Source organism: Gymnogyps californianus, chromosome 10, assembly GCF_018139145.2.
Source record: "Gymnogyps californianus isolate 813 chromosome 10, ASM1813914v2, whole genome shotgun sequence".
Taxonomy (NCBI): Eukaryota; Metazoa; Chordata; class Aves; order Accipitriformes; family Cathartidae; genus Gymnogyps; species Gymnogyps californianus.
Window position 1 is genome coordinate 26,493,057 of NC_059480.1, and position 23,314 is coordinate 26,516,370.

The following is a 23,314-nucleotide window of genomic DNA, read 5'->3' on the forward strand; positions in this document are numbered from 1 at the left end:
TAGGATAGGGGTAACAATTCAAAATGAAAAGTGAAAAAAGCCAAACGTATCAAAGCACTGAAATTTTGTAAGTAATTTTTCAAAAACAAAGAGCAGATTAAAGAAATACTTAAAGAAAATCTCCTTTAAATTGGTATAAATATCTCAGTCTACTGAAGTGGTTTGGAGCCATTTAGGTCCAGACCCCACTTGGACACTACATTCCCAACAAAATCCATTTGGATATCAAAATAACTAGCAGTGCTGGCCACACAGCTCAGGGACACATCTTGTTTATTGTAAAGTAAGACAGAAATATTCCTTAAAAACTTGGCCCAAAGCTGGAAGAGCTCTGTCCCAAACAGCCAGAGCAATCTGAATAGGTCCATGAGCCTGGAGTCTTTTCAACTAGACGAAGAATTACAGACCAATTTCTACAACATTTACTCCGTTGCCTGTATGACCAGCAGCAAGCAACACCTCTGGCTAATTTATGAGTGAGCAAATAAACGCTTTGGCAATAAAACTCGCATGAGATCATTAAAAAAAGATTTATTCCCACCAGAAACAATTTTTAGAGACATCAGGGTTTAGATTTGCCCACCGGGTCATTCGTTAGCTGTTTCATAAGAACAGGTACTGGCCAGCAATGCTTTCTCCAGCTACATGCACGGAGCAGGGTCAGGTACACCCGAGACTCCTGATCTCCTTCCCGTCTGTCTTCCAATGAGCACAACTAGCTCTACCCTAAAGCATGCTATTAAGAAAACACAAAGGCAATTATCTGTCTATTGGCACTGACCGTTTATCCTTACCGCAAGGCCGTGAGGCACGGACACCGGGATCACACAGGAAAATCCTTGATAAGGATTTTTAGGCAGAGAAGGAAACCAAGACATAGAAACTCTCCAGGAAAACAGACAACTTTACTGCTCACTTTGCTGTCTGAATCCTTCATTCTTCATGATCTAATCAAATGCTTATCCTGACATCACCTGGTAAAATTGAACTTAACCAAGACCTGAAACAATTTAAATGTCAATTCCTTTGATTTAGCAAAGAGAACAGATGCATGACAAATCAGAAATACCGCATACGCTCTACCTCAGAGCCAGATATAAAGCCGCACAAATGCCACAAAGACAATTTTATGTTTGTGCTTAAGAGCGAACACAAAGATGAGGTCCCTAATGTTACACAGGCTTCCAGGTTGCCTGCATGAACCATCCTACGGCACATGTGCGCACAGCCTCGGTGGAAACCACCAGCACCACGAGTATCTCTTGGTTGGACCAAGCAGGAAAGTCCTAAGGGGTACAAGAGACCACACAACCTGAGGCTGCTTGTTAGCACGTGAACAGACAGGGTTATCGAAACCTTTCTGCATCGCTCTGGTGCTTTTATGCTACACAAAGGAGGTCTAATCCTTGCTGGCGATCCCATCTGGACACCGTTCAGATTATTTGCTGACCTATGTGCAGCATCCTCTTATACTATCAGCTCTGTAGCAAGGGATTTCTGGTTTCCGTAGCTCAGTAAAGTGGAAACACAGATTCTGACTGGCATTCAAAAATAAATTAAAAAAAAAAAAAAGGAATTCACACACAAAATAAGAACACACAAAGAAGTTATTTTAGGAAATTACTATAGGACAAATGGTAATCTGCGTATAGTGCTGCAGTAAGGTTGAATTATACACCATGGGCTTTGTTTAGATAAACACTGTTTTGAGAATTGTTGGATTTATTCTGAAGAAAAAGGAAAAGTGTCTGAAAAGCCTAGGAAAAAAACCCAACTAAATAACTTTTGAGCTACAAGCCACCTACAATGCTGATTTCTGATGTTGACTGTTGCCTATTAGTTGCCTGTTATCCTATCAAACTGTTCATGGAGCTAAGCCGCTCTGAAAATGAGTTGCATGCCTCTCAGAAAAACATATGCTGCAGTTAAGCAGAGTTAATTATTTTTGTTATGAATTACCTGGAGCCTGTATCTACTCCCAGTGATCTAGATGAGATTTTGTCCATAGCTTCCATCAATGAGGATGGGAGTTGACATTGTAGGTTAAGAACAACCAGGGTAGGGATACGAGGAAAAGGTACAGTATGAATATCAAGTAAGAGAAAGAAGACATCATTGTAATTTACTACTGTTGTGATAAAAGATAATTAGCATACATATTCACAGACTCTTCAGAGGGACAGTCATCAACAGAAGGGTATAGGTGACCAAATTATCATCTGCTTGGGTAGGATCCAAAAAGAGATTTAAGATCTAGATTAGGGGTTTTAAGTGGACCAGCCCAAGCTGCAATGCTGAAAGCCCCGCACAGCTGCTGCCCGGCACAGCCCAGCTGTGGCCCCGCAGCTTTCCGACCACCCGGAGCTCAACTGCCGCCTGCCCAAGGGACCTGCCCCAGCCCCCCCAGGCTCAACGCTCAGTGCAAGCACCAGACCCCTGCCTGAGCAAAACCAGGGATTTGGAAGAATAAATCTTCAAAAGGGCTCAGAATATTCGGCATTTTCAGACAGCGCCCAACAGGAGGAAAAAGCAAGAGTTTTCATTCTCCTTTAGGTGTTTGCTGGGACAGACCATCTTCAAGTCACAAAACATGCCCAGGCAAAGAGAGGAATGAAACCTCGGTCTTCAATAAACTGGGCACGTGTTTTAGCCGTTAAAGAATAACATAAAACACAGCTTTTCCTCCAGGTCTATCACCCTTATCCCTCGCATGAGGGAAGAAAAATTACCGGTGACATTTCATGTAGAGACCTACACTGATTACAAGCAGTAACACCTACCCTGTACTTTTTTTTTTCCCCAGGGATCCAAGCCCACCCGATCTTCACCACCATCAAGACACCCAATTAACAGTGGTAAGAGAATCGGCACAAGAAAAAGCACCAGATAAATTTGGCCTAACCTTGTATATGTGTATGCACGCACAACCTGAGCCTCCTCATTTTCACTGCTGCTACAAAAGAAAGCACGTACCGTTTAAGACTAATAAAACGACTGTGCTTTCAAATACTTACCTTTGTGTTCTGCAGTGCACGAGAAATGTGTAATACCCCATGGAAAAAGCTTTTTTTTTTTTTTTTTAAATCAGGGTCCTGCATCAGAAGCACTGAAGATGCTCATGACCAAAAGCAGCAAGACAGCAGAACAGTTCATTGGTGGTCACAAAAGGCCCAAAGGGATGGTTTGGCAATTTTGCTCATGAGAAAATCAAGTAATAAGATGATGCAGTTTGGTAAAGATAAATGAAAGCATTTACTCTGTATACATATTCAGAGAGGAAGAAATGAAAACAAGGACGAATCGGTACTTGGGGGCTGAATGTCCCCCTGCCATCTCCTGTTGGAGGGCTTCCACTAAGTGCAGTCCTGCTGGAGCCCTTACATTAAGCAGGCTGAATACAGACGCTGTCTTGGGCATCACGCTAAGTATTGCTTTTAGTCAGCTCCACTAAAGGGAAAAGGTCACCTTTGGTTTCCTTTTAAGCAATCTTTAAGTAGCAAGTTAATAGTTGGGACTATGCTGAATTCCCTGGAAGAAGAAAACCAGAGCTCTCGCCATGGGGATGGGGTGGAGAGACAAAGTCAAAAGCTGCTGTGCTCTTTCTCATGGTGATTTTTTTTTCCCCCCAGTCAAAAGCCAACTTTGGGAGGAGAAAATAAATAATAACATCATCAACAACAACAATAATATTATACTTTTCCAACTATCCCTGCCTCTGAGTGAGGTGCACAGGACCCAGCTACATGCCATTTCATTGGGCTTCCCCAAGAAACATTTGTTGATTTTGGCTCTTGTGCTCAAACTGCAATCACAGAAGACAACTCCAAGAGGAAAACTTTCTGTTCCAAAAAGCCATAGCAAACTGATTTCTCTGTGAGAAATGAAGAAAATTAACCCAAAGACAAGAAAAAGCCAAAGGCATCACACAATTATCACAAGGTTTTCAACTCCTAAAGGATTGAGAAGAGGAGCAAGCACACCCTAGAACAGCTTGTGCAATAGCAGTTGGTTAACGCGTGCCCCCGATTCCTGTAGAAAGTCAAGGCAAGTGTGAAATATCATTGAGGAGGTTATTCTATACCTGTACTCAGATCCTGTTAAAAATTTACAGCAGGTAAAATGATACAATTATTTAAATATACCAACTTGACTCCAGCAGCTCGCAGCATATTACTCATACAACCTGTATATGAAAGCAGGTATCAGTTTTGAATGAAGATGATATAAGGAATAACGAAATTCAGGTAAGTTAAACAGATAATTCACCTGTGACCAAAATTTAAAAAATACCAGTAGGAACAATTTTAGTAACTCTTTGACATAAATCATTTTAATGAAAGTTCACAGTGTGGAGTGCAGCTATGTGAAAAGAAAATGAAGAAGCTTTGCGACCTTACTTCTCTTAATAGTCTTACTGGGTGTATTTGTTACAGGATTGAATTAGAGTTGAAACCTGTAGATATATTAAGAAATCCTCTTTCACGTACGTAAAGAAAGTTTATTCATAGAAAAAAAGGTGAACTGAGCCAGGAGACACACGCTGGCATTTTTTGGAGCTGGACCAAAAGCAAGTGAGAGTAAAAAAAGTTATCTGTGAAGCATAACTGCCACCTTGTGATTGAACACTGCAATTCAGGCAGTATTCGGGGGCACAAAGCATTTGGATTATGGTTGTCTCACCCTCCCAAAGCATCTTCAACCTTTGGAGAACGACTTTGAAGGTGAATCCGTGATTCTTTTCCATAGACCTTCACAAGTGGGTAGCGCAGGCTCCCAGATCAAACCAAGAAACCCATAAACGTTTCTGGTCCTTAGGACTCTTCTGTTTAATCAAACTTCCGAATGAGGACTACATTTTCTACTTCACTATTCTATTATTCACTAAATAACCATTAATCACCACATTAAAAAAAAAAAAAAAGATATTTTCAGAATATTCCTTTCCTTAAACAATTTCTGTCATTACCACAAATATTGCATGGTTATGTGTGGGAAGGAATAGTCCTTTAACTTACAAATAAGAGCATTAAGAGGATGTCGACGTGGTCAAATACAGAGTTTAGGAAAGATTATACTCCTAGCACACATTATGAGAAATTTTACTAAAAGTTTAGGAAAGAGCTAGCTCTGTATGTTACTGTGCATTTTATTGGAAATTCCCTTTTCATATGAAGACGGTGAAATCCCAAAGATGCATTAAATTATTGTGAACGAAATCCTGAAGAACTTCTCATTTAAGCAATCTTTGTACTAAAGACTTATGTGAGAATATGCTCAGCACATCTGGATTTCACACTTTTCATAGACATATCAAGTCAACAGTTCTGTTGCCCATCTTCAAATATCTGGATGTGATTAATCAATACAAAATCAATCAAAAGTGACTACAATCAACAGTAGTCACAATATGACCAGAGAAGGGAAGATAAATCGTAAAAAAGATAGGACAAATGAAAAATTAAAGGACATAAAATTTTTATTCTGTTGAATGCAACTTCTCTTACCCATACAAGAAATACTCAACTGTTGAAGTTTTTATAATAAGAGGATCACTTAGTACTCTACACTATTTCTTACTAAGTATATCAAAAGTGCACCATACAAAGGAGAAGTAGAAAGAACTGGTCTTAAAAACTATAAGGTAACTTTACTCAAAGTTAACTTATTATTTTAATAAACTTTGGTCATTCAGTTACAACCTAGAACTTCAAGCTGATTGGCAAGCACATGAAATACAGAAGTGTTTGATTTATCTCAGCAAGATATTCTTGGTGAAAACAGTCTCTATAAACAGGTTCTGTTTTTCTCTTGAAGACTGCAGTCATAAAACGTCCTTGCAATAGATGACATACCTGTACCGTTTAACTTGGCTTTGCAAAGATAAAAGAAAAAAAACTTAATTAGAATAGAGAAAAAATCCTAACCATATCTAGCGCCGGTCTCTTGTCTGGTTTGTAACAAAAATAATGTTGGGGTGCTTTTGGTGTTCCTGCTGTCTGCGTGCAGTTCATCACTTCAACTCAGAGCCTGAAGGTAGCAGGGTCCCCTAATTTTGAGGTGTCAGAGAGGGCTCTTTGGCAAAGTTTACCATGGCAGAGGGCTACTCTGGGACATCCCAGCAGGTGAGGGCTTGCTAAACCTTGAAGCAAATGGGAAAAGAGAAGGTGGAGGGAGACATTTTTGTCAGAGTCAGTCCTGCCCTGTCCCAACACGCGCCCACCTCTGCCCAGAGTTTAACAGCAGGAAGGGGGCAAATGTTGCGGCTGTCTTACTGACACAGTGGAGGGACAAGCGGGACACCAATGATTTGCCAAGGTAGTCCAACATCTAAGGAAAAGACCAAGCATTTTCAGGGCCTTTCAGAAGACTAGAGGTGAATTCTACATGCAAGACAAACAGTATTGCAAAATGTATAATGAAGATTAATACGATGTAAAAAATACAAAAAGTATGCAAAGGAAAAAAACAATTAGAAAAGATCATAGTGACCATGACAATGCTAGTCTTCTGGTCTTTGCTGGGCAGCACTCAACGCCGCTGCATTGCAAGAGAGGGGCGCGATCGTTTCCAGTATTTTCCCTATACCCACTGCCTTATTTTCACCCTGATCAGTTTTGCATCTTTCATTCCTGGGAATACAGTCTTGACGTCATTCCCATGCTGGCCATGAAGGCTAATACTTTGGGGGAGAAGGTTACTTGTGCTCAATTTCTCTATCATGATTTGCTAGCTCTTGGAGCCGAGCATGCCCCACACTCACCAAGGAAAACCCTTGTCCTCCACGCTGCAAAGCGCTGCAGAGCCAGGACCAAGTCCCAGTCCTGTTACATCCACTAGAAAGATTCCTGTTCACTTCACTGGGAATTGAATTAGACTCAGAAGTAGTTTAGAAGTCATCTTGCATAAGTGAATAAATGAGTAACCTAGAAACAAGGAGCAAAATGACTTTAGTACACCACGCATTTGGTGCAATGTTAGCGGTACATCTGATGGATGCTTCCTGACTGTCAGATTTTAAATAGTATGATATTTAAGGTTATTTCTATCAAATAAGTCATTGCAAATTTGATACATCTGTTCTGTTAAATCCAAATTAAATACCTGTGTAACCCTATGAAAATTCAAAGCAATGCAATTATCATTTTAGACCTTATATAAAGCATCTTATCACCATGGCATTCAAATTTATCCTTTCACGTATTTATAATAGACGTGTTCAGGTAGTATGTGCATCAAAATGCAACTCCTGCACTTCGTCTGTATACAAGTTTTACTTATTTGCCCGTACATATATACATGCATATATTTTTTTCTCTCAGGAAAAAATACTGTATGGAAATATTTGAGAAACTGATTTCATGTGTGATTGTGTATGTCTCATTGGCACATTACTTTTTAAATGACTATCCTAAACCAAGGGCTAATTAAAAAAAAAAAAAAAACCACACAAAACCAGCAAAAATATAATCGCTTTTGAAGACTTTTACACATTGTGAAGAAGCATTAATTGCATGGCCAAATACTACACAAAGGCTCCTTCCACTCAGGGTAGGGAAGCAACAACGCTCACTGCAGGAAAACACCTTCAGATCTTACATTGCCTTTTTCAGTTTGTTTTCTTGTACCCAAATCCATAGCCAAGGTGCAATTTACTGCACATTCTTAACTTTATTATCCTAATGAAATGAATATTTCTTTTACTCCTGGGAGTTCATCACAATAACATCCGAGGGCTTTGTAAACACCCATTTGTTTTTGCAACACAGCTGTGTGATGAGCAGATACTTTACAGACAAAGCGCTGAAACAGAGAGAGACTAAGGTCAAAATTACCTATGACTCGTAGGTACCAGGTGGAGCCACAGAACACAAACCTGTTAAAATATTTGGCACTTTACATAATCCAATATTTTTTTTACTGATGTGAGCCGTGGCCGTGCCTGGGGCCCACTTGGATCTCTGGAAGGGCTGTTCAATGACTGGCACCCAGAGTAAATCTTCCTTTTGCGTGGACAGCAAAGGGACCCCATCAAAAAAGATAACATCACTATGGACAGAAAAAGTCCAGCAGTGGCACTTCCTTATTTTTGACTTCTGGCTTCGAAATTTAGTGACAACAATAAACCCTGGTATTCTGTGTAGGATTTCTCAATAATTTCTTGAACAAAACCAAACAAGCAAAACAAACAAAAACAAACCCCTGTAAACAAAATGAAAGAAATTCAATGAAGGGTTATTAATGGGGCCGGAAGCATGGATCCCCGATACAAAGGTCTGAGCATCAAATAATTGACAGTAGTGATAGCTTCCCACACGGGGCACATCGGCAGTTACTCTGTCGGAAGGAAACAAACAACAAGATACAGAAATCTTCAAGTTCTAATCACAGCTTTTAAGGTCTGCCGAGGCAAGATTTTTTCTGCTCCTTTTCCCCATTTATGTTTCCCTGTACTGTCTGACCCATCTCAACCTTCTCCCTTTCACAGATGCATCATCTAACTCCTTTCCCACTGCTTGAAGCTAGATAGGCTCAGGAGTCTTTTGATTTCCGCATGTCGGCACCCGCTCCAAGCCTCCTTATCAGAGCTACCAGGACGTGTCCTACCCCTTTCCCTAGGACCCTCCTACAGACAGGGTCTTTCTTTTTTGCCCCCCAAGTTCAAACTACAGTTTTTCAAAAGTGCATGCTTTGGAAAAATCGCAGGGATTTTCAAACGAGGACAGAAGAAACGCAAAGACTGCTTCTTACTAAAAGGAGAAAAATTAACTCCTTGTCTCAAAAGCATGAGGACACAAGAGGGTTTGGTCTGTTTGATTTTTTTTTTTTACATCAGTGATTGTCAGCACTTTGTTCAACAGGCAAAACAATGCGTTTTCTCAATTGGCATCCTCAGAAATGGCTGAAATTTTCCAGAGATTCCAGCAGATACCAACCACAGACACTTTTTGCTCAAGAGAGTTAATTTCTGCAGAGTCATCTGCAACTCAAAATATATCCCAATAATTAAGAAACATTAAGACATTTGACAGTGTTGCTCCAAACCTACCCAGCTGCTGCACATGCCAAGGATGCAGTGTCCCGCATCCCACATCCCGCTCCAGAATCGATTAGCCCAGTGCTGCCTTTTTGCACCACATATGCGAGACTGATGGAGGAATGACAAAGATTACAGACCTATGGCACTGAATAACCCTTTGGCTTGTATCAGGATTGATGGCCAAGCAGCAGGCACCGCTTCCCCAGCTTCGGCAGGGGTAGGATATTGCGGGTATTGGAAATGGCGCTTTATTAGCAAGAGGGTAAGTTCTGAACAATGGAAATAACGCACAGTGACACGTTGTAGAAAATAATCCCAGATGCTAAACACAATTCTCTTCCTGCTTCTTATTCATAATGGTTAGGTGACGTCTGACAACCAGATGCATCATCTCTTTTTTTGGCTACAGAGCATCAGTTAGCGAAGCTACCTTTTACACGAAGCTGTGTAAAACAGCCTTTGAAGTGAGCTTTTTAGAAACATGGAGCTGTAGTTTCAGCTGAACTGTGTGGTTCACACAGACTAAGTCACACCTGTGTACAAGGCAATTAGCAATTAAAATGCTCCATCCATTGAAGATCAGATACATCCTTCGTGTATCTTCACAAACATGATAAAAGGGAGTTGAGATATTGACAACACATTCTCAGTTTTCTTTCTTATGCAGAAACGTAGTTGAAAGCCAAGTCTATTTCTGCAGGTTACGAGTTCCCTCCTCAATTCTGTCCACAAGTGCTGATAGCAGTGTCATTTCCAGGAATCTGGGCTCTTATCTTGGCATGTCTGTGTCGATCTGGAAGTTCATCATTTTCTGTTTCATAATGTCTGACAGCCAGAAGTAATATTGCTTTACTTCGAGTGCCGGGTGTGTCAGACTGCTGCAAATGCTCCTGTATGCTCAGTGTACAAACACATAGAAGTGTGCAGTAATTTTCATTTAAAGGTGGCAAAAAAGCCCAGCTGTGGTTCAAATTTCAGATTGCCACCCCTGCCACAGGTACACCCCCACAGCAGAGTCGTCTCCTCCCCAAACACAACAAAAAACCTGCAGAAAATGCAGAGGGATCAAGTGTTCAACATATGTCCTAACAGCTCTTGGGCAAATATCAGGGTAGAAGTATATTGAAGACTACCGCACAGCCTCTTATGGCCAAAGAGATGTTGTTTGAGCTCCAGAATTAATTATATTCAGAGCTATAAGTTTAGGCTCTTTTGTTAGTACCATGCTGTACAAGATGCCAACAGTTTAAGTGACTTTTATGAGAATATAAAAAAAAAAATCCATATCATAACAAAATCCAAATGCAGTTATGTGGACACTTTTGTTCAGAGATTCAGAACTGTAGCAGAGTTGCATTTTGATAGGTGTTTTACATATTGTTTTACCACAACAAAGACATCCTGAAAAACAAAAAGCGTGCAGAAGCTGTGCAAAGAAAGCTGTTTTAAGTACTAGAAGTGATATAGTTAATTAGGGTGCAGACAGAAACATATTTATCCTTACCTTACCACACTTGTCCACAATTGTCTTCCTTAATCCCCGTAATAAAACAGAACATGCTTTAAGGCAGATAATCAGGTGCTGCTGCTAGGAATGATACCTATCAGAAACATTTATATATGGTATTTAGAGCTACACAGTTTTGGGTCAAAAAGCCGAGGCTGAAGACTACATGCTAATTAACCCAAAGATCACCGTGATGTAATTGGAAATGAGATTTCCAAAAAGCAAGAGATGGCGATTTTTACTTGCCGATAAGGATAGAGCACGTGTATATAAAAAAACTCCGCAGTTCTTGTTGCCACCGTACTGCAAAACTTGCACGATAGCTAGAACTTTTTGGCAGAAGATGAGAAGAATCTTTCCCCATCGTGCAGAAATTTAATGAGCAAAACGTACCTGAATTCGCCTCTTGTGAGTTTGGTCTGGCCTGTATTTTGTGACTCTGCAGTTGCAGCACTATGTAGTTCAATTGAGCATAGGCTCAATTCTTTAAAGAAAAGTAACAGTAAGCTTGATAAATACAGCCAATTTTTATTTTTATATCTGTTAAAGTTTAGGCCGCTTCATAACTATATGCTTAAAAGGTGTACAAACGAGCAGCCTACGAGGAATAAGCTTCTAAGCTAACATAGATCAATGTGATACAGACAGCCCCAGCATTACAGCTACTATCAAGCTGAGCTTAAGAATAGATCAGTAACTCTCTTTAACCATCAGTATTTATTTGCAAAGCTTGCTGGAGTGTAAAATGGATAAAGCAGAAGCTCACATAAAACTTGTGAGTTGAAGAAAGGAAGAATCAGAAAAATAATTGACTATAAATATCCCATATGGATTTTTCTCTTTTTTGAGAATTTTTATGGGGTTTGTTGAGCTTTCACCATATAAAATTGAGAAATATTCCCCTTACACTTACTTTAGGGGAAAAAAAATAAACCCAAAAATTGTTCAAGAAGTAAATAGAACCAATACCCAAAAGCCATAACATCAGAAGTATTGCTTAATAACATACATGGGGTTTAGATCTTTCCACATAACTTTGCCAGACAGCACAATTCCCAGCCTTGCAACACTGCTGATATTTCAGGCTGCATCTTTTCAGCCGAGACAGCCATTCATATCAAATTGTGTGGGCAGTTGGAGACAAAAATGATTCTGATGTACCCTTTTCCTGTGCAGGTAAGACAGACACAGTTTAAGCAATCACTGCTCCTCAGAACTCGTTAATGATCCGGCATTGCCATCAGCTCCTCATCTGCTGCAGCACAAAGTTAGATGGCTCAATTTAAACACGCTTCACTAGCCCTGGTTTTAAAAATCATAATTCCAAGAAATTCTTATTTTTAATTAGAAATAACCCCCCTGATTCTAACGATATGTTTTTTTAAACCTAGAAAATCCTCTAACCTCACAGCCATCAATCAGTCTTCTGCAAAGCTAAAAGATTCGCACATGAGGGTCTGCCCCGAAATCCGATGAGTCAGCACCACAGCCGGTGATCCCAGCTAGGTATGGTGCTAATCGGTTTTAAGAGTGCCGTCATAAGCAACTTCGAAAAATCTTGCAAAGCTGAAGGAACAGCAGCTTTGTGCAATATCCAATAAGAGAGCAATAGAAAACACAAGGGGCAGCACATAATAAAACCCGTATCTTATTAACCATGCTTAATTAGCAGTCAGGTTAGTCTACATTTATTTGCTCGGATTAGATCATTAGCTGAGTGTTTGCATAAAGGAAAAAATCTGAAATTGCTGCAAGTCAGAGGGCAAAGGAAAAATGTTTGCAGGATTTCCAACCCCCCAAAAAGATGCTAATGATCTCTGACCACCAATTACCACTTTTTCTGAAATTCAATACAAGAGCCAAGGCCTTGGGAGAGATGATTGCTTCTGGTTTTCACTAAGGTTCATTACATATTCCCCTCAAAAATAAACCACAATGGGAAACATAATAAAGCTCTGATATTTGGAATTCAGTCATTTTAATCTAGCGGTTACAACTTCAGCAGGTCAGTGTGCAGCATAATAAATACAAATGACACAGCGAGCAGAAACCAGGGGTCTGATGTTACCGTCATCTCCTTGCTGTTATCTCCAATGTATCATTTTACCTATAAAGATTAACTACCCTAAAAACAATGACTCCACAAAACTCATTAAAGGAAGGAGAATGAGACCTCCAGAAACACGCACGCCTTGGTACCCAAACGCAGGCAAAGGCTGTAACCTATACTAACAGTAAAGCAGACCAGGCTTTAAATGTTCACTCAGGATAATTACTAGATTTGATCTTTGCTTGAAGATTTGGCATAATGGTAAGGAAACTAAATAACAAAACCAGAAAGGATGAATTATAAAGCAAGATGGGGAGGTATTTTTTTTCTTAACAAAATTACGACCCTCAGTTTGTATTTTGGTGCAAGGATACCACAGAGTTCCAGGCTTCAGAAGTTCAGGACGTAGGTATACCTATGTTTTTATATAACCATAGTATAATCAGTACAAATTCTGTAACTGTTATTAGCTAGAAAATAGTAACTCTGCTTTCTACACCATTACTGAACAAATTACTTCTATCGTGTAAGGAACACATTCAAATTTTATTTGCATCTCAACCAAATTTTGTGACTGAGCTCTCTGAGCCATCATTTTTAATGCTGAAAAATACATAAACCGTGGCTATAACATAACTGAGAAATGTCACCAAAAAAAGCTGGATTTAAACAGAAATTTAAAAAGGAAAAAAAAAAAAAAAAGTCAAGCCACTACAGCCAGAAAGGTGAAGCCTTCTGGCCTTGAGAGTGTAGAGGTCTACAAGCTCTTTGTAAGATGCAACTGCTACATATTATTAGGGTCTGGCCACTGTGTCTGCACTGGTTTTGTTCCCTTGAACAGATTTGCCTGGATTAAAGCTGGCTTAAAAGTTGCAGTCTCTCCTGCAGACTGCAGTTTAGACATGGACTAAAGTTATCAGTTTGGGATTATCATCAAAAGTCCCCATTTGCCAGATGATACCACAAAACAGTGTTCAATACAGCCAGGTACTTTCTGTACAGCAAGCCAGAAATATCAGATGGCCTCTACCAGCTTCAATTATTGCTGCTTTGTTTGAAGTGGCAATCGATAGAAACACAAGCGATCCATTAGCTACGTTGAACCTGGCGCTACCAAAACAATAGCTCAAAAAACAAATTTACAGAACCTGCTAAGACAGAACCACTGCTTTCTTCTCCTGTTGTGTCCTCACCTGAGCTCGTGAGAACCAAATAACCACAGAGGCACCCTGAAATGTGCCAGCCGCGCAAGTCCACGGGTATCTTCAGTTTTCAGGCCAAACAACAGTAAAGAATTAAAAGTTGTCTGAAGTAATGCACTGTTTTATGGACAGCAGAAGACAGGACTCCAGACCACAGGACACTAAGTGTTACGTATGTAAATATGCTCCAAGTCACATCAGCTGCCTTGTTGTCAGGAAAAAACTCTTCAAGAGCTTTATAATAGATCGGTCAAGGTCCCATGGGCAAGTCTTGCAAAGACCTGTACAGCGGTGATTAATCCCAGCCTATTCCAGGATCCCTGAGAGAGGCAGCTGTGATAAACCCCTGTAAAATCCGTCTCCTGCTCAGTACATGCCTCCAGCCCCAGAGCTCTAGTGCTCTGAAGCCATCAAAATAAATTAATGGAGTAATAGGGTTAACTCTACCCCGTTCCTGCCCTCAGCAGAAGGGACGTCTGTAAAAAAACACGTGGAATTAAATGTGTATTTAAAATGTCTGATGTACTCATTTGCTGACCTTCGCAGCCTCACCCAAGTGTAAATGCGTGAATTCAAATTAACTACAATGTTAAATAAATAGTAGGGAATTTCCCTCCCAATCTCATCCCCATCTCAAACAGCTCTAAGAATGGCAGCACCGGGGAAACACGTTGAGACTTAAATACTGGCCTGAAGGACGTTCAGGGCATCACCATTGCATTGTCAGTCCACAAAAAGTCTCTGCAAGAGCGGCCTAGAAATGGGCCGGAGTATCAGGGTTGTTGCACTAAAAATAGTGAAAACAAATAAAAATGAGCAACAGCTAAAAATCTGTCGAATTACTTTATTTCATAGAGGTTTTCCCATTTATCTTATGGTAAACAAAGTGTTTTCACCCTCTAAGGTTGTAGTTTCAACCACCTGTGGAGTAGTGAGAGCATGCCTGGTCTCTAAATCTTTCCATCTTGAAAAAAAGGAGTAATGCCAGTGCAGCTGATCCAAGTTTTTCTGTGTAAAACTGAATCTCCGATATTCTGCGTAAGAAATCAATAGTGAGTCTGACAATCTCTCCTGAGCTCCTGTATAGTCCTCTTCACGTGAACAATATTGGCAAGATCGCTGCTAGCGCTGGCCCAATGCTTTTAAACGCACTTTGCTTCTTCCTTTGTTCAGAAGGAGAAGTGACATTGGGTTTTTTTGCTGCTTTGTTTGCTTTGATTGTCTTTTTTGCTCAGAAAATTAAATTTCATGAAGTTCGTTCTTATAGATTGAACACTTTGTGCTAAACAAATGGTTATAGTCTTTCTGGTGCTTTCAATAAATTAGAACTAGATGTTCAAGCCAATATTGAACTGACACAAATTAGATTTACCAAGAAAATTTTCCAAAAATATAATCTTATCGAACAAGTACTGTATTTTGCACCTGTCAGAAAATGCTTATTGCTTTATTTCATTAGCATGTCCTGTCAGCCTTTAATTTTAAATTGCCTAGCAGAACAGAAAAGGCATTTGGCTAAGAGAGAACTAACTTTTCACAGTAAGAAACGTCAGCTAGTATGGAATAAGATACTACTGTGTCTTTAGGGTAAATTTTTTGTTAGCCACTTGGACCACAGTTTTTCTAAATTATTTGAGTAGTTAAAATACACAAACCTGCCAGCAGACTCCCCCTATTTGTAACAGAACTTATCGGATCTGAACCATTTTCATTAAAATAATAGTAATCTATTTTAAGCTACGTGGATTTTTCAGTTCTTGCTCTGTTGCAAATACTAAATATTTTCCATTAGAAGGTGTGGTTTTTCTAGCATTCATTTAAAGGAAAGCTCACAATAGAGCCATGAAAATATATTTGTATACGCTGCTGCTACAGGAGATTTTTCATTTTAATGGATGGAATAAAATCCTTTTTAAAGCAATTAAGAGCAGCAGTTTTTTCTCAACACATATGCACAACTCATTATGTCTAAAGGAGTTATGTGACTGCTGAGGGAATACCATACCTGCTCAGCGCTTAGCGGGCGTGCTTTTGGGACGGACATTCAAACTTCAGGCAGCTGCTGTCTGAAATCCACTTCTTTAATGATTTTCCACGTATCTTGCAAAGACTAGAGGGAAGGGACTATTTCTGGGGAGCGGGTGAGAGCATCCCACCTGATCAGGGCCCTTCCTGTGAGCAGGAGCTTTTACGAGCTCTGCCACTTGTGGGTGACTTTCGGCAGCAAGGCTGGCATCCTGCCTCCAACAACAGCTACACAGTATTCAACCACAGCCTGTCAGAAACCTCAAGTGTCCTTTGAACACCCTAAAGGTCTGAAAACTTGAATTTGTTTTTAGGATTCCTGGTCAAAAGCTCCAGCTGCCCATGCTCTCCCCTATCAGAAGGGAAATGCATCTCTCTGGCATGGTGTCATTGACTTCAGTGATTTACATTGGCCAAAAACGCAGCTCCTCTCTGTTTAAGTGTAAAAATGGAAAAATTTGGTTTTCATCAATAAAAATGTCTTTTAGGTTATCTGTATTTTGTAGACTGCCAATATCTCGTTTCCGTGAACTGGTGATGGTCGATCACTGAAAAACAAGTCCGTTCTCCATGAATGTTACAGCTGATGAAAATACTATCAAGAGCCATCATTAACTCATAAGGTTTGGATTTCATTGACAGCACCACATCAAGTGAGTTCTACTTTTTGCTGCTAATTTTAATTACTGTCTTTTTGCATTTCTTTAAAGCATAGCCAGATCTGCCTCAGACACAGCTTTCTCCAGGTTGTCATTCATTTGCTGATGCTAAAGATAATTGGCAGCGCTTTCAGAAAAAAAAAACACTCCTTACAAAAGCCCTTTAGATATGTGTTCTTAAGAGCACATAACTAGCTCCATACTCGCCAGCTACCAGATGTTTTGGTATAAATAAAGTAAATTGCATCCCTAACAGGCTGTTTAGACAAGACAGATCTCTCACGTGCAAAAATGAAATTGCATTATGCTCTTCCTATGTTTTCCAGCCTTGAAAACATAAAATCTAGTCAAGCTTTTCAGCAAAGATAGTAATGAGAGGGGAAAAGGATAAAAAGTAAAAAGACTCCCCAAGGTGGAGAAGTATGTCAAAGTGCCTGCTCTGAGATACTTTGACTTCCCTATTATAACCCTTAGAAATCGTTCACACACAAACACCAATGCCCAAAATTAGAATCCCTCAGACCTATTGCAGTTAACTATTATCTATTCCTTGCCAGCATTTCCTCATCTATATTTTTTGATACTGTCTGTTTCGATGTGCACAGCAGCACATACTTAAAATGCACACTGTTTTATACTTACTCGGATTTAGAAAGTTTAATCAAGCAGCCAGCAAAGAGTGATGCCCATGTTTTAATCACAAGGAAGAGAAAAGAGTTCCTTTATTATTTCTAAAGATTTAAGGAGTCCCATTTCCAGGCTTTGCTGTGCCAACCCTGGTGCCAGAAGTGTATTTTTAGTTATTGCTTAAACTGAGATATTTCATATGATCTCCTTCATGCCAGGAGACAGGGCGGAAAGAAAGAGCATTTGCAAGGAGTACTAGCATTTTATTATTTTTTCTAATCACAGTTTATATATTAAATTGTAATACTGGGCTTGCCCTGGCAGGTGGTCTGCGGATTGAGCTTTTTGCTGTCCTCTATTCAGCCAGCTCAACGTCGGAGTTGATAAAAAACTGTGGCCTTTAATCTTTATCTGATACCCACACATACGGCATCTCTTTTTGCAGTGTCCAGACCAATAAGGACTGATAGTAAAACAAGGGCTGTGCCTGACTTCAGTAGGATACATTGGCTATTGACTGCATTTGCTCAAAGCCATCATCAAATATCCTTCCCAGTTAGAGCTGTCAAGCAGCGACTGGCTTAAGGCATCAGCCATTACCTTTTCGTCGAGTGCCGTGCCGTATTTCAAGACCTATGACATGGCTCTAATTTTACCTTAGTAAGCAGTGTCCTCCCCGATTTGTCAACTTATTGTTTAGACACCCTTCGCAAAGAGTTCAATTATGGAGTGGAGAACAAACAGGCAAAGTAAACCTGTTTTCCTCCAGAGGGAGCAGAAGCCATACCGCTGGCCCTTTTAAGCGCTCTTCTGAGGTCTTTGGAAGGAAGATTGCTTAATTTAATGTTCAAACAAATGATACAGTCTGAAAGCGCTTCATGCGTTTGGATAATACTTTCACAGAAATTTAATTCACTAATTTCATTAGGTACCGCATCAGCCGGCACAGTTTTCAGGGACACATTTAGAGGGCAACTCGTTTGAGTGCAATTTTAAAGAAACGGATTTGACACTCTGTCAATCTGTTGCCAAGCTGCATGGCATCTCCCAAGAAAACAATTGAATTTAGGAATGCAGCCTGCTTGTTTTGATCTCCTTTATCTCACTAGGATAAAGTTATTTTTTTACTTAAACATCAAATATATTCAATATTTGATGATGTGCGACTTGAAATTTGTCCTTCACCAAAAAAATAATTCAAGGCTTTTAAAAATGAAGACTAAAGCTCAACCATTTCCCTCCATTTTTGCAACAGTTTTTAATGACAGGTCGTACTAGTCACTGCCGTTCTAAATTTGATTTATCTCCTTGATTTTATAAAAGCACTTAACTTCACAAAACATTTTGTAGTAGGACACAAATCTAAACAGAGGTATTCCTCAGAGAAAGAAAAACTCATCTTCAAGTGCTTCACACAAGAAGGATGGTGTGTGCCGCATTCTTTTCTGATGAGCTTATAGGAGAGCAGGAGGACTTTGAAAACTGTGTAGTTAATGCTTCAGGACAATAAGTAACACAGCCTGACTTAACTAAAATAAATTATACTTCTAGTATGAAATTACTGTCTACACCATGAAGGCCTTATATTTTGTACTCTATAAAATATCATGGCCTGATTAGACCGTGATGTTAAATGTTCACTCAGACTGATGGGACGCTGTATGGCTTATCATTTCTATGTCAAGGGACACGTCCGAGTGCAGCTATAGAAACATTTGACACTTGCGGCTCCCAGCGGAGAGGCCCCACAATGTCCTTGAAGAGTCTGCCAAGAAGTTCAAACTCAGTTGCCACCAGTTTACTATTTCTAAAAGGAGTTCCTAGTTTTAAAGTCAGATCTCCCCGTAGCTTCCACCAAATCCCTGGAGAAGTTCTGATTATCTCTGGATAAAAGTTGAAATATTTCTTTGGAGAAGGTGTACTTGTGTAGGTTCAGGAGGCTGAAGGTGGCACTGAGGACACTATGGAGGGTTAGCAAGGAAGGACATCCCTTTGGGTGTGTCTGCTCTGTTGTCTACAATAGCCAACAGGCGTTGGGGACCTGTCCCAGCGTGCGCAGGAGATGAAAGGCGAAAACAGGAAAAGGCAATTCCTGCCTATACTTTTCAATGGTGCAGCACACAGGGCTGCGTGCAATGAGTTTGAAAAGTTGGTACTTTTTTTTTTTTAAGCAGACAAGGAGGCTAGTCATTGAAATTCTGCTTCTGGCTTGCAGCGTGTCTGGACACAGAGAGGTCATGGCTTGATGCTACTTCTTTTGATGATGGAGGAGAATTTTATATCTAACTCAGCCAAGTTTTAATCAGTCTTCTGGCTCTGCAAGTATATTAGTTTATATTTCTAAATGCACAAATAGACTATTAGTATCATTTTCTGTTCCGAGAGGCATTTAATCTGGTCAAAACAAGGAACGTGACATGAAGCACAGCACACAAGCACCTGCCTTACAAGCTTGGTTTTAGGGCACAAAACTTCCCCAACAGGCTCGGTCCCACGGAGGGGTCACATGGAGCAAGTAGTGGCTGTAAAGTATAGCAAAAGGTTCCTGTCCACTTCTTGCTCCTTCCCGTAAAGAAAGTTGTCCAGCCCTCAGGGACTTCAACAGAAGGTTACGCTTCAGATGAGCATTTAATTTAAGGTTGGATTTTATCAGAGCACTCTAATGAAGACTAGTTAATCTTACAATGAGTTATATTACCAGCCCGAAAAGGTTAAGAGACTGTATCTCCTCCTCAGACTTTCATTTTCTTCCTTACTGCTTATGACCCCACTTATTGTTAATATTAACCGCCATCATATTTAGAACTGTCACTCAGCCTTCCCTCTGCCAGCAGGAATGCAGCACTGTCCCTGAGGCTGATCACAAGCCCCATGTTTCGTATGCTCGAGCCCAAGTTACAAAATCTTCACAGCAGATATACGGATGTGTAGACAAAAAGGACCTTGACCTTTTATTCCACGACCCTAATCCAGCACCAAGTGTGCAGGCTACACCAACATCTTCATTGGGTACAGACGTGACATCCACCACTCTGAATTCCTCCCTCACGGAAGCAGGGGAGAGAGTCCCTTATCCTGTAAAATGTCCTTGGAAGAGGCACGTATGACCTCTCCTAGGTGTAAGCGTTGGAGAAGAGCCAACTAGAGGTTGTTGCATAGAGCTTTCCTGAGGGTGATGGGGGAGAACAAGCAGGCCTGTGATTTGGGCTAGGACAACAGGGACAACACGTAACCATCTGTTCCAGCTCATCCTTTGCTATTTGAAATGGATGAGAGAAGAAAAGATATTAATACTAAGAGCCCTGTGAGATAGGGTGCATCTCAAATCCCCACGATAGAACACACATCACATTGTTTCCAGCACTGTAATTATCTGATAAAGCTATTAACCATACCCTCGAGATGCCATAAAGCATTAATACTTCCCACCAAAGCAATCTGAACTGTAGCTAGATATTAGTCAGCAACTGTATGTTATGTTGGGGGAAAAAAAAAAAACCAAAACTGTATCAGGAGAGTCATTTCCTTGTATTTCTGAGAAACTTAAGGTTTACACGGGAGGCTGAGTTGGCTGTGCACAACTCTGCTGAGAAACACAGCGCTTCTTTCTTAGCGCACATTAGCAGAGAAGAGCGAGCACTTAATATGCATACAAGGGTGGGGGTCTCAGGCCACATTTGCCTCAACATCACACTGAAACCTCATTAAGTGAAACATAACCAAGCTACTACGGATTGACCCCAAAATAAAAAGCTAGTAATATCAAAGAAGCCCGAGTGTAGATATAGGATCCCTATACATCAATTACCTTGTCAGTTAAATAAATAATAGGAAGTTATTAATGGGACAAGAGTAAAAGTTGCGACTGAGGCCACTTCAGAATTGAGCAAAGCTACCCTAGAAAATAAGCCAACACCACTGTAATAAAATTCACACCGGAGGAGGTTTCCAGGCATCACCAAGATACTCCTCATTGAAGACTGATTGAGCTAACACGTTGACGACGGCCAGCCGCTGCAACAACTTCCCTACCTGACTTGTCTACCAAGCAGCACGGCTCGAAGCAGACCTTCGCTGCGGCTGCTGGCATGGGTACAGAGGAACATACTTGGTGCAATCAGCATGGAGCACCTCACTGTTTAAAGGATGGATCTGGAACAGTTCCCAGATTATACATCTGCCCCTGTAATTCACGTCTCGTATAATGAGGCTGACACGGGAGGTATTGGGAAAGAGCACATTTAGTCACAGTGGGCACATTGCTGTCTGCCGGTGAAACATCTGTGGGTGAACCCTTCCCAAAACTAGTTATCAGAACAACTAGCAAACCAAAGGGAAACACCTATAGGGCAGTTTTGTTTGATCTTCAATTTTGAACGTGCTAATATTAACATAGCTGCAAATACACATTTCCCTCCTCACCTTCAGCAGGTAGCAAATAAAAGGGGTGACATTGAGCCTTATTTACCAGCGAGAGCAATTCCAATTCTCCTCTGCATTCTCCTTTTATCTCATTTTCTTCCCTCACATTTATATTTACCCTCTACTTTGTCATCACAACAATAAGCTAATGTATAATTAACGTACCATTAAGGGTTTTCACGAGCATCACTCTGTAGGGTCCAAAAAACCCAACAAAACCAACCAACACCCCCCAAAAAACAAACCAACCCCACCACCCCCCACCCCCCCCACACACACACACAAACTAGAGCTGTAAGGGACTTAGTAAGAGGTCAGCCAGTCCACCTCCAGTCCCAAGGCAGGAGTAACTATACCTGTGCCACCTGATACAGCTTCCTTATGACCTATAATGACAGAAAAGGAGCCTTGCCCTCACTATTGCCAAAAATCCCCATTGCAATAATAAATCTGGATTTTAATCTGGATCCTTTCTTATTTTTCTTTTTTGGTACCAGTAATTATCAGTCTAATAGTCTCCGGTTATTTCAAAGTGGTTCCTGTACCAGAATACTGGTCTGCCCCACCACAACTAGGGCCAGCGAGGCAGTGTAATTGCAGCATGCTGGAAAACAGAACTGCAAAGCAATACTAAAACATTTTGAGCTATAACGTTTATACTTGTATTTTATAATTTCACATATGGAGATATCACCTAATTGTCAATAGACTAACAACAATTCTCATCGAGGGCCTAACCCATAGCTCTTCAGAGTCAATGAGACCATTCTATTGCCTTCAAACGGCTTTGGATCATGCCCAAAAGAAAAAAAAAAACAAAATAAATTACAAGTCATCTCATTAACTTCTCCAAATGTCTTTTGAACCACTTCCAGAAAAATAAATGAAGGAAGAAAAAAAAAAAAAAAGTATTCAAACACTCCAAGAACACAACTCAAGAAAAAAAAAAAAGTACTGCCCAGACTATTTTCAAAGTGATATGAGATAAGATATAATCACATATTGCAAATGACTCCTAAAGTTAGGGAGAACAAAGTCTGCCATAAGGCTGCCCTCCGATCCTCACATGTCTTGTCGTTCAGCCTCTCCTTGCTATTCGGTTGTGTCACGTGCAAAGCATTCACACAATCATTGTCAGAAATAACCACGCTTTTCCCCATCTGCACTCGCTCCGAGCGGAACAGGAAAAAAGAAAAAGCCCAACAAAACCCCGCACTACTGACAAAGCAGTTACATCAACAGATGTGAATTCTGATTTAAACAGCCATATTTCTTTCCCTAGAAGTCTTTGTTGTACTAAGAGCATGTGGACTTGCATAAAGTTTTCTTTTACTCAAGTATATAAAAAAATTCTTGTGAACCAAATACATGACAGGAGTCCATAATAGGTTCCCAATTCTAGGGGTTTTCAGATGGAAGGAGCCTAAATATCTTTAAGAATCCTACCTTGAGCTTTAGAAATCATCATCTGGGGTGCAGCAAAAGCTCTGTACAGCTGATGTACTCCAGCTGTGATTTTCACTTCATCATATACCTGTAATTCGTTAATTTGGACCTGCCTACGAAAGCAATAAAGTTAATGCCACTGTCCTGAATGTTTTCTGTTCATTGCTGAAATAAAAGCCTCTGCTGGGTGGTGATTATGAAGCATGATTGCTCTTGTAATTCTAATATCAGCTTTTCTTAATTTACAACTCTTCCACCAAATAAAACCAAGGAAGAGATAGAAAGTCCATTAGCATTACAAAATTAAAATTATTAAAATGATCCACAGTATCATCTGTC